Genomic DNA, 16,155 nt, shown 5'->3' on the forward strand with positions numbered 1-16,155 from the left:
CATATCACTATGTTGACTTAATATAAGTTTCGGTTAGAAGGTGAGAACCCCCCAAATGCATTTTCAGTAGCCAATTCTGTCACAAATCTTGCCATTGGATGCAACGTTAAGTAATTAAACTCTTCCTTAAGTCTTTGAACAAATTTAAGTGTGTTTTACATCTGCCCTCAATCTTGTGAGTCTGTTTTAAAAAGGCAAGCTGTAAGGTAACATTCTGTCAATTATACTTCAATTAAAAAAGAAACACATCTATATGGTATATGCATATACCACCATGCAGTATGTGGTGTATCTGATGAACATCAAATATTAAAAGCCATAATTGGGAGAGTAAGGGAGAGAACAGACAATGAAAGGCAGCCTGCCCTGTGTCAAGGGCATCATTCCAGAGTGACATCTGCTCATGAGTTGCTGGAGCAAATGAGTTGCATTTTTCTCATACTGCAAAAAATTATCCTTGTGATCTTCAGGTTGAATGCCTCCCTGTCCATGTATTTATTAACTATTTTAGATTTCCTTTCATCAGGTTGGTGGAAACCTTCACACATCCTCTAAATGTATGACGCTCTGCTGTTCTTAGTGGAATTGTTCTTTTTAACCGGCATTTTGTTTGTTGGTTTGTCTCTGAGTGCCTATAATGGACTAGTGTTCGTATTAGCGTTCAATTTCCACATCAACTCTGCAAGATGACCATTACAATTTTTGTTTTATAGGAGAGGAAACTGAGTCTTGGAGAGGTTAGTAAATTGCTTCAGGTCACAGCTGGTGAGTGATAGAGTTGGATGCCAAACAGGACTGTCTGCCTCCAGAACTCATACCTTTTTGGTGAGACCTTACTATTTGTCAGTCTTCCTCGGGCCATCTTAGAATTCTTCCTCCGTAACTTCTTACCTGAACTTGGAAGCCCCAATTTCCTGAGCCACGCACTGGGAGAGTTTGATGAGATAATTTCAAGTCCCTTCATCTGTTGAGGGAGCTAAAAATTCTCTGAATCTAGACCTCAAAGTCCATTTGTTTTGGAGTTCCTGCCTCCTCAGCGATTGGCCTTGTTAGTATTTGGCCAGTTCAGGGGTGGCTGGTGGGTGTTTGTGCATCTGGGCTCTTGTCTTGGCTCTGCCTCTAACTTATAAGGTGATATGAGGATGTAACTTAACCATTCCGTGCCCCTTGTTCTCCAAATATAAAATGGAGGTACATTAAGAATGACTTTTTTTTTTTCCTGGTTTGCGTAGACTAGCTAATTAGGCCTCGGCCTACATTTTAGAACTATGAAGCTTATTAATTCAAGTCAATAAACATTTATTGAGGGCCTGCAGTGGGCAGAGTAGGTGGAGGCATGGTGTTCCTGATCTGTGGATGCTCTAAACATTTCCTTCATTTTGCATCCCTGTGAGACTCTATCTCACCTCTAAGAATGCCTAGATCTCCACCTACATATTTAAAAAATTTCTCTGTGTGCCAAGACTCCGTCCTGAGTGTTATATCATTCTTTCCCACTCTGTTTTGTTTACAGAGAAATATAGCGTGCCTTCTTGGCCTTTAGGAAATTCTGTTGGAATGCAACCAGTTTGGAAAATGACCTCTTCCTGCTATACTAAACTGGTCATATTTCTCTGAGTCGGGGCGTGGCATCGCTGATACAAGTCTGCACTCTTCTTTCAGAAAAGCACACTGTTTTTTATTTCAAACATGGCATCTGACCTAACATTGGGTCTACCCACATTGATGTCATGATAGTAAACCATAGAACTTTCCGGTCTTTGGGGATCTCTGCCAGTTGTATCCAGGAGCCCGAGATACAGCATTCATGAGATCCTCAGGTCAGATTTTCCTTGGTCTCTGTGTCAACCCAAGAGATAACAGCATGCTATAAATAAATGTAGGATGGAGTTTACCCCGTCTGGAGCCAGCTATCCAAAGGTTGAAACTTTACCTTATTCTATTGAACCTGGTATCTTATGTTTTCAACTGGATCTTTTGGTAGGAAGGCACTTTTCTGGGACTCTGTTGTGAGAAGTTCTGGAGTTTATGGGTACATTCACTTTTTTTTGGTGACCTACCAGATGGAAGAGTCTTCATTTTAGTTGGAAACCTGAGATGATTTACTCTTTACTCTTTTGGCATTAACTGATGCAGTGAATGTTTCAGATACTTCGTTATCTTAGGGATACAAGGAGAGGTCTTCAAAGAATCTGTACCATAGTTAAAGATGCGTAAATAGTGTGTGCTAAGAAGAATGTTTGTTGGTAGGAGCAAACTGCTGAAAATAATTAGTGGAATTTAGCTTTCAAGGAAGAGGGCAGCATGGGTCTTAATGCTTCATGTCATGACGTTTGAGTACTGCCCATTTCAGAAAGCATTTGGCCTATGCAACGTGTTGTTAGAAATGTGATATCCCGTGACTTGATGCAGTGGACTAAAGGGAAAAAAAACCTACCATTTTGGAAGAAAAACAGCAGTTAAACACCTGAACTTGCAAAAGCAAAACGAAGCAAACAAAACACAAAACCAACCAACCAACAACAACAAAAACCCTGTGAAAGTGCTGTTCTACTTCTTTGGGCATCATCTCTGGAAACCAAATTTCATAAGAAATATGAAAACGGGATAAAACTTTTGAGACAAGTTCTTATCTATTGGGCTTTTTCTTCATCTTCATTATCAGATCTCTATTATAAGGGATCCGAATACATCTCATCCACTAAATTTACTCATCTGACAACATGTAGGTTTGAAAGGTTAAAGCCGGCAAGAAGGGTTTTACAGTTTGAAGATCTATTAGTGTTTTCTGAGATTGGGATCACTCTTTTAAAAAAGTTTTTTCAAGGTAACAACTGGTATCACAGAAGGCTCCATATCACAAATAGCGATTCTAGACCAAGTAGTTCTTTAGCTATACTTTCCCCCGCTTTATATTGTGTCCTATAGCATTTTATTGTCTAGGATGACGTTGCACTTGAAGAATGGCCACTGCTGAAGTATATCCTCTACAATAAGATTTCTTTTAAATAGAAACATCATGGCTCCTCATCTTTTATTTCTAGCATCGACTTTGGAGGAGCTTTCATTCTTCCAGGAATGTCGGCCCAGCTGACTTTCTCATAGACCCTGAGCCTTATGATTTATGAAATCAGTGATTCTACTCATTATTATGTCACAGTAGGACTGGCTTCATACTAATTTTAGAAACTCTTCAGACCAGACAAGCCATCAATGGCCTGGTTTGCCTTTTAGAAGGTAAGAAATCAAAAGTATTCAGTTAATATTTCTAAAAAATCTTACTAATCTAGAAAACTAGAGATTTTTCTTGAAAACATAGTACAGAGATTCATACATTTAAAAATTCCCCGGGGGCGCCTGGGTGGCGCAGTCGGTTAAGCGTCTGACTTCAGCCAGGTCACGATCTCCCGGTCCGTGAGTTCGAGCCCCGCGTCAGGCTTTGGGCTGATGGCTCGGAGCCTGGAGCCTGTTTCAGATTCTGTGTCTCCCTCTCTCTCTGCCCCTCCCCCGTTCATGCTCTGTCTCTCTCTGTCCGAAAAATAAATAAACATTGAAAAAAAAATTAAAAAATAAAATAAAATAAATAAATAAAAATAAAAATAAAAATAAAAATAAAAATAAAAATAAAAATTCCCCGAATTAGGGGTGCCTGGGTGGCTCAGTCAGTTAGGCATCTGACTTCGGTTCAGGTCATGATCTCACAGTTCGTGAGTTTGAGCCCCGCGTCGGGCTCTGTGCTGACAGCTCAGAGCCCAGAGCCTGCTTCAGATTCTGTCTCCCTCTCTCTGCCCCACCCCTGCTTACGCTCTGTCTCTCTCTGTCTCTCAAAAATGAATAAACATTAAAAATATTTTTTTTGTTAAAAAAATAAAATTCCCCAGAATTAGAAGAAATAGCATGACAAATATGTTAAATATTCACTGTTAAGAATGCATTATAGGACCAACGTCCTGCCATCTCCAAATGGCACCTTCAGAATTTCTTTCAATTTAACGTTATTAACATTTTGCTGCTTTCATTGAGGCAAGATGAAGAAATGGTAAAGTAACTCAATGCAAGTAGATAAAAATGCTATACACGTTGTTAATTTTTTTGAAGTTGTCAGCTTTGTGCTCTATGAACTAAAGGAAGGATATGATCTCAGCCTGGGTAAAATATCTGTGAATCCATAGAATTGGAAATACTGGTACCTATAGTTTTGTCCATTCAATATATTAAATTTATTCTAAGCAAATACTCGGACATGTGCAAAGATTTAGCTATGAGTTGATAAGAAAAAAAAACTCAAAGTAACCTAACATTTAGGTAGTCCAGAATTAGGAGAGTAAGTAAATAATGGCACATGCCTAATAGAATCCTTGTAGCCAGTTGAAAAAATATTGCAGAGGAGCATTTAATGACATGATAAGATGCTCAACATGTACTAAGTGAAAAATACAGTTCACCAAATAGAATATATAGCATTAGTTTTCAACCCTTTTTGGGTAATCTACCTCTCTGGGAACCTGAGTAAATGTACCTTTAGTCCAGGCTTCTTATCTCCTATCTCCTGTTTTCTCTGGCTACTGTTAATACCTTCTTGTTTTATCCTGTTTTTTTTTTTTTTTTTTTTTTTTTTTCCCCGAGGTTTGATCTTAACAGTTTACCCACAAAACTTGGGTTTCTCTCTGGTTTGCAAGTTATATAAATCATATAATACTGGACTTTGAAACTTTCCTCTAAATTTTATGTAAACAAAAAGTTTCATGCATAACTTGTTTAAGACAGGATTGACTATTCATTCAGATGATTCTAATGTTATTAGTGCTCATTTTTGATGGTCATTCATCCATCTATTCATTCTCACATATAAAACACTCAGCACAGAGCCTGGCACTTAGTAAAAAACATACTAGTGATAGTTGTTATTTTCACTCACATGCATTGACATATCCATTCAAGTACATTTTGAACAATTACTTTGAACATGGCTAGACAGCGGAGAATAATGCAGATATGGTTCTGCTTTCTCACAACTTTTTATGTTTTTTTGAAAGAAGCAGACATCAATCAGCCACTGAAGACAAGAAGAGGACAGTCCTGGGGCACTCAACTTCTTCTAAGGTATCAGGGAAGCCAAGATGCTAAGGGTGAAATGAAATTGGATTAGAAGTTAGAGTGGACAGGAAGGAAACAGTGTTCTGAGTAGAAGGAACAGCATGTGCAGAGGGCCTGGAGTCAACACTTGACCCGGGTTCCTATAGGTTTTCATAATTTAGAAAAGGTATACTCTTAGTCCTAGTCAATCAAGAAAGGTATAAATATAATTCCCCCAAAATGGACTCCATTCTGTTTTCAAAGTTTGCCTTCTTTACTTCTATTTAGAAATCAGAAGATGAATGTCTGTTGCAATTATGGTGAACTTCCCAATAGTTCCAGGGATAGGTAGGATGTATTGTGGGAAGTAAGCCAGCAAGGTTTCAACTACAAATCTCAAATTTGAACACCTGGCTCTAATTTGTCCTGGAAATTTTAACAGTGTTGTCTCAAATTGTTTGAAAAAAATTAAATTAAATTCAGAGTTCTGTGTTCATAAGCTCCTCCATATTCTTAATCTTTCATATATATTATTTTGGTATTAAGTGGGATTAATTGAGACTGGGGTAACATTTGACCACTATTATTTTGCTGCGACGGGGGGCAATAAAAGGTTCTGCTGGCCCCTTAGTGTATACAGACAGATAATCTGATGTGCTTCCTTTAAAGCCTATTTGAACATATAAGTAGATGCAAGATCACCAGGAATTACAGGTATGTAGATTATTTTGTAGGTACACTTGACTGGACTGAAACTTCTTATCAAGTTTCAGTTATATCAAATTTTGCAGCAGCCTTGAATCCATGCAACCAGACTTGCTGGAAGAGAAAGTTCAGTGTAAGTTCAGAGGCAAAAGATGTGACAGAACCACTTTGTAAGCATGAAAGATTGAAAGAAACATTATTTCCCCATATTTAAGCATTACTGCTCTCCCTCTTCCTATATAACATCATGTAAGATAATATTGCCAACAAAGGCCCAGATAGATGCTGAATTATTTATAAGAACAAGCTACTGATGTGGATTGGAAAGAAGAAATAACAAAGCAAGAAATAGTAATGTTATTGCGACTGATCAAGTAAAAGGACATAAGCAAATGTGAGTGAACAATATCTCTAGAGATTTACACCCACAGGAAAGCTGTATGCTGTCACTTGGTTCATGTAGATCCTTACTTGAGAATAGAAACAACACCTGGGGAATTAGCTGTACTGTATTATTTAACATTTTATTTATAACTTTTCAGCAATTTCCATAACCAGCATTATTTAGTCACAGATGTCTTTGCAATCAGGATCATAGACTTTGACAGCCATATTTTTTAAGAGAGATGATTTGTAGTATCTCTCTGATGTTTGACAATTTGGAATCGTCTGGTCCTTGCCTATTCACTATTGTGTTTTTATAACAGACTACGTCAGCAGGGGCAATTAGAAGATTTAGAAGCTCTATTCTAGCGCTGTTTTCAAAAGAAATGTCTAAAGACTCTCTGTTTCTAAAGACTTTATTGTTCTGTTTTTTCAGATGTTAGTGGCCAAGATAGTGTTTAGATTTTGGCCATAAGCCAAGAGGAAATCTCAATGATTACTACTGGGCTTGGGGTACAGAGAAGCCAAAAGTCTTAAGAGGGTTCTTTCTCTTCTCAGAAAGTTATTTTAGGATGGAGATGTGCTCCTCAAACCTTCCTGATGAACCATATCTACTAAATCCTTCAAGTTTTTAAGACTGAATCAGAGTTCTTTATCATGTAGCAAAACCATATTTAAATTAAATCATAGCTTTAAAAATTAAAATATCTGTAATTCTCTGACATCCTCATTAGGATTTAGAAGGCACACAATGTACCTTGCAATGTATTTTTCTCCATGTGGGTAGGGACTTTTTCATGAAGTCAGATTCATCTTTTTCTTTTTTTTTTTCTTTCATTCTCAGTGATTAGGACTGTGCCTGGCACACAGTAGGTGCTCTATAAGTATGAATGATTGAATGAATGAATGAATTTAAGCAATTAAAGTAAACCAGAGCAGAAACTCTAGTATAACCTATACATATAGACCTTAGTAGTCCAGAACCATAAAATTAAGTCACATTTAATACCCACTTTATGATGACTTTGAGCCTCTACCTGACACTGTAGGAAGTTAACTTCCATCAAATATGCTCATCAAATATGCCCAGGTATTTCTTGGAGGTCTTGAAGGTGAGGGCTCATGTGTATTCAGAGATATGGAACCTATAGCTTGTTCTCTAGCTAGGCTGCCTGAGGCATTTGGGAGAGAGGTTACTGTTTTCCTATTTGCCACTCTATCCCCAGCCTGACCCTTAACTCCCCCATAGCACAGCTGTCACTAAGCCACAATTTGGGGTAAGACTTGTTTAGAAGATTAGCACAGGGGAGATACAAATTGGTGGATATCTCAATGATTGCTGCTCTTAGAGCCCAGCAGACCCGAATCAGCCTCATGAGACTTGGTGGTGTTCAACCTGTCTCCATGTGGCAAGGCGGGCTCATCCCCGCTGCTGGGAATCCCTTGAGCTTGTCTTCACCACTTGAAATCCAAGGCTAGGAGAGAAGGAAGCCTTCTCATTCCTAACTGAGATATAAGGCCATCCTTCCAAGTCCCCATTTTCTGTCCCAAGGGCTGTCTTCTCCCAGGATGACTGGCAATGGGAACGTTTGCTCATTTTAGGAAAACTCTATCCTCTACTCATGGCTGTCTCCCATAGAGGCACAAAGCCAGCATATACCCATACAAAGCTTTAACCCAACTCAATTGCATAATAGAACTCTTAGTTTATGTTGAAAACCTCCACCTAATATATGTAAAGTTAAGGCTTTTCCGTAGGCTTCAACAGACACACAGTGTATTTGTTTTATATTTGTGTAACTAAATACCCCAGAGTATTTTTCCCCAAACAAAGGAATAGTTTGCCCCAAGGATAAATTAATGTCTCTTTTTTTTTGAAAAAAAAAATCTTTTGCAAATTTTAAATAAAAAAATGTTTTTCTAGCTCCTAGTCATTACATTTCTTAGGAATGATTTTCAGCCAGGACACGATCTTTCAATTAAAGCACGCTGGGCTAAATGCAGTGGAGTATCCTGCAGCAGAAAAAGGATATTAGTGGAAGAACTGGTGATGTCCAAACAAAGTCTGTGGCTGAGTTAATAATATTGCACCAGTGTTAATTTCTTAGTTTTGACAAATGTACCAAGATTAATTAAGATGTTAATATTAGGGGAAACTGGATGAAGGGCATATAGGACCTATTTGTACTATTTTACAACTTTTCTGTACATCTAAAATTATTCCATTATTCCAAAGTAAAAAAGTTTATGAAAGCATAAAACAAGCCAGGGCATAGATTTCAGGCACCAGAATATAACCAGCTATTATAGCTGATTGTTCAATTTAATGTTAATCTTAGAAACTAAAACAGGGGAGGGGGTAAATTGCATGGTTCTTTTAAGAAAAAAAAAAGATGCAGTATATTCATTTGAAGATATGAAATTTTCCAGCTCAGGATTTCAGGAGTCTGCTGCATGAGTGCTTATGTAAGAAATAATGAGTAACTTAAAGGATAAAGTATTCAACTACTGTTTAATGAAAGAAAATAAATGATCCTAAGTAGACATTTAAAATATTGTGCCTCAAAAATCTCAGGTGCATAACTTAAAAAAAATTCAGCAATTTTTTTGGGGGGTGGGGAAGCAACTAAACTTCTATGTCCCAGGTATATGACTTTCTAATGATCTTACCTAAAGAAGTTAACAATATTGGAAGTTAGGATTATTGCTTGGAGAACCTGAGTGAGCCAATATATCCTTTAGGCTGTGTCTCATAATTAAAAGGTGCCACAACGTTTTACCAGGGATGGGTCATAATATCATCGATTATTTTTAGAGATAGGCAATCAAACTGATAAAGATGTATTAACTTGGGAGTCTTAAGGTGTCTTTCATCCTAAGCCTACATGAGGCCTATAAGAAGAACCTGTGTTTACTTCTATCCCCAAATCTTTGAATCTGCCCAAAAAATTCAATAAATATATGATGAGAGTTCTGTAACTGTTTATAGGTAAGAGATGGTTTGGGTTGGAACATTTTTATGAGTAACTTAGCAGTCAACCACTAGTTGACTAGTCAACAAACTAACATTTTAGCATGTTCCTGAAGAGTGTCCCCCTCCAAGTAAAAGTGCAGCCTGTATGTTCTTTACAAGGCTCAATAACTCCTTTGAGGTGGAGAATGCTAGCTGTCTTCCTCCATCTGTGCTCCCATTTGTTGGCCTCCTGTAGAATAGGCAGGTTTTCCAACTGAGCTCTCGTCAATGGACTATGGGAGCGAGCTATATGGGCAACCTCCACCTCCTTTGCTTAAGCGGAATCTCTCCCTGGACTGCTCTCTTTCCCCTCCTGGACGGCCGGAACAGAGCAGCCTCGGAAGCCGCATGTTGAAGATGGGAGAGGTGCTGTCAGCCCAGGGCCCGGGAAGACTGTGTGGAGCAGAGCTGTCTCCCAACGGAGACCCAGTCACCTTAGACTGAAACATCAGAGAGATGATCTTCCATATTCTCTCTCATGTAGTGGGTCTGATGTTACAGCCACTTAGCCTACCTTGTCTGATACACCTTCAACAAACAGGAGTTCTGGAGAAATGTGTTTAGGGAGTATGACTTGGACCTATGACCTCCCATCTCTGACCCTGAATCTCTGCCTTGGGACTCATGAAGTCACGTGTGCCTTCAAGCACAGGACTAGACCTGCCGCACAGATTCTAACCAGTAACCGGGCCAGCTGGGTAGGTCAAAGTTCCTCTCACTCACCCAGCCAGGGCTGAACAAGGAGGGAAGGAAAAGGGTTATCCTTCCTTTGCGAGAACCCCTTTCTAGTTTTCCTGCCAAATGGAGATGTGAAGCACAGGGGTAGGCAGGAAGAATCTGAACTCTATGAGGCAGAGGCTGTTTCTCCTATCATGAGACCCAATCACCCCACCATCCATAAGAGTGTGGCTCAGTAAATTCAGGCTCCGACCAACTAAATCCGCCATTCCTCCCCTGGATAGCAACAGCAAGTCGGCGGGGACAGAAGTTGGAGGTTCTCTTTCCTTCATTCCTAGGAAGGGAGGAGAGTGGAAGTTCTATGTAAAAATGTTCCTGCTACTCAAACAAGCCAGCTATTCAATGTGCTGCCTTGGCCGATCTGTTGCACAAGCCGTGGAGGCAGCACCCACGTCAATATTGGAGAATGTTTGCCAAATAGGATGATTTTGGTTTCAGTATTTGGTAACACCGGCCTTTTGGGGCCACACCCTTTGGGAGAAGACACAGGAGCCCTGGGTAGTAGATGGAAAGGTAATGACCCCCCTCCCCCACACCGTGCAGCAGAATCATTGCCTTGGGCACTCCCCTCCTGTTCCTTCTGGGGGTGGGGTCCTGGCTCACTCACAGAACAGGCCCCTAACATTTAAAGGGGCTCAGACAAAAACATCAATGGAGTTATTTACATGTTTTAAATCAAGAAAACAAATTATAAAATACGTGCCATTCTTTGACCCACAAATTGAAACACGAAAAAAAAGCGAGACGATTGTCTCGCGGCTCTACTGCAAAACAGGACCTTGTTAGGCAATAATCTATCCCATTCGTGCTGAGGAGAAACATGGGGCAATTGTCCTCTTCTCTTGCCTGCTGAGTGCTTTAGCTGCTCAAATCCCACCCACCCTTGGAAGCAGTGCTCCTTTATGAAGTCCACAGCAGCAGAAGCCACAATCAACGACGACATTTGGAGGCCAGGCCAGAGATGTGGGGAGATGTGTCCCTGGGGCCTGAACAAAGTCAATCAGGAAAGCAGATGTTTAGGGGGAGGGTCTCAGAGCACCACAGCTGAGACCCAGACCCTGAGCGACAAAGCGGCCATGTGTTCTTTAAAATTTTCTTCTTTGTGTTTGTGTCCTGTGGAGCCCTCCAAAGCATGGTCCTCCTTTGCCTGCACCTAAGGACAGTAGTATGTCTTGTAGATTCTCCTTGGAAGCCATTCAAATTTTCTTGCCATTGTCACTGGGGCCACTCCTGCTCTGCTGTCTGCAGACTTCATCTGCTGCTCTGAGGGTGAGCGTTCTTTCTCATGATTCCTTCATTAGCATCCTGAAGAGACAGACTTATTCTATTTCCTAAGAGACCTCCCTCTGGGGAACAAGAGACAGGAGCCCTCGAGTTGGCTCAGAGGATATCTGGCTAGCATTCTCCTGTGTATTATCTGAAAGCACCCTTCCACACCACCAGTCAGCCAGGGCCCCTGGGCAGAATTCAGGCATCTGGGGCTTTGACTCCCATCCCCAGGCTCCCTTCAGTTCCAAAGTTCCCTTTTGCATTCTTTTCCCTCGGGGCTCACTAACTCCTCCAGCAAATCAACAGGGCTTCCGCTCTCCACCCAAATAGCCAAATGCCTGAGCTGGGCCTTTGTGTCAGCACTGCCCCTGCCCTCACCCCTATTGCCACAGTTTATGCTCAGCTGTACCTTCCAGCAATAGTCAGACGACAGGTCCAACAGCTTCATTCTATCCCAAGTTCCTAACAATAAACTCCCATGAGCACCAGGGAAGACTCTTGTCCTATTCCCGAAGGCTGGAGGGCATCCATCAAACTCACCTGATATCCGTGCCAAATACGTTACCCAGATGGTCTGAAGGGAGAAGGGCTAGCATACAGCCTGTTTTATATCGTTTGAAATTGGGGTTTCATCTGTCAAAAGACTATTCCAACCCACTTCAAGTTTGGCCATCTGCATTTAAACAGGATTTATAGCCTGAAATCTACACCATCATTATACAGGTAGTTTTTATGGACTCACAGGTTAGCAGAAGACCTGTGGAGTCAAAGATGAGTGAGTCAAAGATGACGCTGTCCTTAACCATAGTTTTGGTGCAATGAGGCAGTCAGTGTTGCAGCAGTCAGAAGAGAAACATTGAGCCTAAATCTAATATTTGATATCAGTGGATTGAGAGGCTTTGTCCTTGAGTATGTTGACAAGAAAACTGACATTCGGTTTTGAGGGAAATGTAGCAGACTTGTCTCAAAATTTGGGGAGGTAAGTTGTCTCCTTTTCGAAGATGGGATTGTGTGCGCTTTGGTTCTCAGGAGAGAATCGTGCATAATTAATTAGAATAGTTCAGCAAGGATTAAGAGATCCAGTTAGAAAGTTAACATTCCCATTTGGGGCATCTTTTGGTCCATTTGTTTATGTATTTTACTTTTAAAATAATAACCGAGTATTTGTTACGTCCAGGCACTATATTAGGCCCTGCCGCAATATTTACTCCTCACCCAAAACTTCTATAAACTAAATATGCTTGTAATTCACTTTACGGATGACAGAACTGAAGGGAGGAAAGGATAAATAATCTGCCAAAAAGCTCACAATTAGCAAATCTCAGAGCTGATTCCAGGATCCTTTCCTCTAGATCATACTATCTTCTACAGTATGCCATGGCAAATATGCCAGTGCCTAATGTTTGGTCCAAATAATAAATGCTAAGGGCATTCAGGTCTACCATGGTTAAGGGTAGCTTCACTGCAAAGGTGAGAGCTGTTACTGCTTGAAAAATATAGAAATGAACTGATGGTCCTGATATTAGGCAATGCAGTTAAACCACCTTTAAATACAGAGAAATAGCCACTTCTCAGGCTAAATAGCCAGAAAGTTTAGCCTGGGTAGAAATTTCCCAGGACTATGGCAGAATGCCAGACCCTATAGCATATTGGCTTCATGTTTTCTGTAAAGTCAGGCTTGATTTAAAAAAAAAAAAATTCAGGGAGCACCTGGGTGGCTCAGTTGGTTAAGTGTCTGACTTTGGCTGAGGTCATGATCTCACCATTTGTGGGTTCGAGCCCACACTGGGCTCTGTGCTGACAGCTCGGAGCCTGGAGCCTGCTTCAGATTCTGTGCCTCCCTCTCTCTCTGCCCCTCCCCTGCTCACATTCTGTCTCTCTCTCTCTCTCTCAAAAATAAATAAACATTAAAAAATTTTTAAAATTCAGGAATCTGTAACAGGTTTTTCATTTCTCTCTGTTTAGGTGGAAGTTTGCTTCTAAGGAAAAATACTGGAAGGAATAAAATGCAGCCAAGAGGGGTCGTCGCTTTAACACACACCTGCTCTTTCCTCCCCATCAGGTCAGAAGTCTCCCTGAAACATTCCAGGGCCCCCAATTCCATTTGCTTTTGGTGCCCACCCTTGATGCCCTCACTATGTGGAGAGAGCTCACCATCCTGGGTTCTCAGTGTAATGAAACATCTCACTTGTGAGTTTTATGTCAACAAGGGAGTGACTATAGAACAATATGTGTTCTGCAACCTTTAGCAACATGAACCTTTATGAGCACAACACTGGCATTTCCTTTTCTGTCAATGTTGAGATAAATTTATGGCACGACATGGAGGAGGGATGGCATTGCCTTTGAGATGAGAAGCAGGACTGTAGGCCTGGCCCCCTCAGGACATCCACACACCTGCCTCGCTCTCCGTACAAAGATACTTGGGAGGATGGGTAGTTTCACGGAAGGTTGGTTTTTGTTTTTTTTAATGATTCCTTATGTCCACCTCCTTATGTCGCCTTGTGTCTTCCATGTTTATTTATATCACATTAATTAATCTTATTAAAGAGAGGAGGTGTAGTGTAATAGTTAAGAACAAAGACTTTGGTTGGGGTGCCTCGGTGGCTCAGTTGGTTAAGGGTTCAATTCTTGATCTCAGTTCAGGTCTTGATCTCAGGGTCTTGATCTCAGGGTTGCGAGTTCAAGTACCATGCTGGGCTCCATGCTGGGTGTGGAGACTTAAAAAAAAAAAGAAGAAGAAGAAGATTTTGGAAGCAAATGGTTCAGCCTTATCATTTTCTAGTTGTATGACCTTGGGCAAATCATTTAGTTTCTCTGAGGTCACTTTATATAATGGTGGGAGGAGGGAGGAGGGGAAATTCCTCTTATTGAGGGCTGCTGAGAGGCTTAAATATAAAACTTTATGAAAGTACGTAGCAAAATGCCTGCCATGCTGTCACATGCTCAAGAAGGGATAGCTACTATTATTCCTGATTTTGTCTTTCATGTTCTAGTTTCCTGGTGAAAGGGCTGTACTTTTTTTTTTTTTTTGTCTTCAGCAGGTGCCCAACAAGATTGTTGACGATGTCTGTGTCTACACCAGCATGTCTCGATCACCAGTCCTGGCCATAGAAGCAACATATTCCTGCCTTAGGTTTATTTCTCTCCCTTCTCTGCTTCTGGATCGTCTCTCCCATCTCCTCACCCATCTCCTCCTCCACCACTTACCACCTGCTATCAGAATCAGGGTGGAAAACGTGGGCACACGACCATGAGTTTTTAGTATAGTTTTAACAAAAACACAAAATTCCACATAATGCCATAACATTAGGTGGCTTCTCTTTAAAAAAAAAAAACAAAACAAAACAAAACCAGAAACACAACCCAAAACTATTGTGTAGACCAGAACACATATCATTTGGTGATTGGATTTTTCTGTTTGTTTTTTCTACCAGTCATGCAATGTACACTTAATACAACTCTGAGACTCTTTGAGTACAAACTAGCAAGAGTTGAAACATTTTACAGACTAACAGTTACATTTAAATCCTTGTTTTTACCTGAGTGGGTAAAGAGGATAGCTGAAAAGTACCAAGTAAAGGGGTGGGGTAGGTCATCGCCAGTGGGGTATCATATCATTGTTCAGTCGACATGGCCTTAGCCACACTTCCTGATTCACTGGGAAGTGTTCCTTGTGCATCATTTTTGCTCTTGGCCAGCTTACCCCCACTCTCCACTGCTGCTGCGGCCATGCCCACAGATGCCCCATCAACCGAGTGGCCCCTCTTCCCGTCCCAGGGAATTAATGGGCTCCTGGCACTTATTAGAAGAGGTAGCAGATCTGGAAAAGGAAATCAAAATGCAGTAGAGAAGGCAGAACACAGTTTGGGGAGTCTCTGGCAAATCTGAGCTCAGGTCTGAACTTTAATACGTGCTGGCTGTGAGGCTTTGAGGAACTCATTTCGTTTCCTGAGTTTACTTTATCCGTAAAACAGTGCTTCTTTTCTTCACAATCAGACATTTATCAGGTATTTACTAAGTGCCAGGCACTGTTCTAGTGCCCACTTCCAGGGAAGGGGGGTTAGGGGCTGGGGGTTAATGGCGTGGGTACAAAGATTTTAAAATAGGTCAGAAAAGGATTCACTGAGAAGGGGACATCTGAGGTGAACGCTTGAAGGAAGTGAGACAGTGAGCCATGAGGGTATCTGGGGTGGGGAGAACGTTCCAAATAAAGAAATCGCTAGTTCAAAGGCCCTAAGGCAGGAGGGGTCCTGGTGCACTGGAAGAACAGCAAGGAGACCAGTAGGGCTGGAGCAGGTGAGCAGAGCAGACAATAGCAGCAGATGGGGGCAGAGGGGAACAAGAGGGAGCTAAGCTGTGTTCAGCCTCGTAGGCCGTGGGGAGAACTTAGGTATTTTTTTTTTAATGTTTATTTACTTTTTGAGAGAGTGACAGAGACAGAGTGGGGGCCAGGGAGGGGCAAAGCAGGCTCCAGGCTCTGAGCTGTCAGCACAGAGCCCGATGAGGGGCTCGAACCCACGAACTGCAAGATCACGACCTGAGCCGAAGTCAGCCGCTTAGCTGACTGAGCCACCCAGGCGCCCCTGGGTTTTTACTTTAGAGAGGATGGGAAGTCACCAGAGGGTTGTCAGCCTAGGACTTGTGTTTTGGAAGAGTCGTTCGGGCTGCTGCGTCGAGAACAGAATGTAGGTGGGCAAGGCCAGGAAGCAGGGACATGGGTTAGGAGGAAGAGACGATGGTTTGGACCAGGGTATGGCTGTGGACGTGGGGTGGAGGATGGCTCGATTCTGGACATTTCTTGAAAGTGGCATTAACAGGGTTTGCTGATGAACTGGATTGAGTGTGAGAAAAAGAGAAGAGTCAAGGAGGCCTGTGAGGTTTTTGGTCTGAGAAATTAGAAGAGTTGTGTGGCCATTAGCTGAGATAGTTGCGGCTGGGGGAGGAACAGGTTCCGGATGGGAGGAGGA

At 41.4% G+C, this 16,155-nt stretch overlaps 1 long non-coding RNA gene across 2 annotated transcripts; it reads left to right on the forward strand.

Moving 5' to 3' along the window:
- The first annotated feature begins 3,057 nt into the window (after window positions 1–3,057).
- Window positions 3,058–15,127, forward strand: LOC102902363. Of its 2 annotated transcripts, none has more exons than XR_439948.4 (4): window positions 3,058–3,237; window positions 5,037–5,103; window positions 13,151–13,247; window positions 14,227–15,127. It is a non-coding gene; the product is annotated as an uncharacterized LOC102902363 (long non-coding RNA). The 2 variants fall into 2 exon arrangements; XR_002154862.3 differs by having other exon boundaries at window positions 14,230–15,127.
- Window positions 15,128–16,155: the final 1,028 nt, after the last annotated feature.

Source organism: Felis catus, chromosome A3 (assembly GCF_018350175.1).
Source record: "Felis catus isolate Fca126 chromosome A3, F.catus_Fca126_mat1.0, whole genome shotgun sequence".
Lineage (NCBI taxonomy): Eukaryota > Metazoa > Chordata > Mammalia > Carnivora > Felidae > Felis > Felis catus.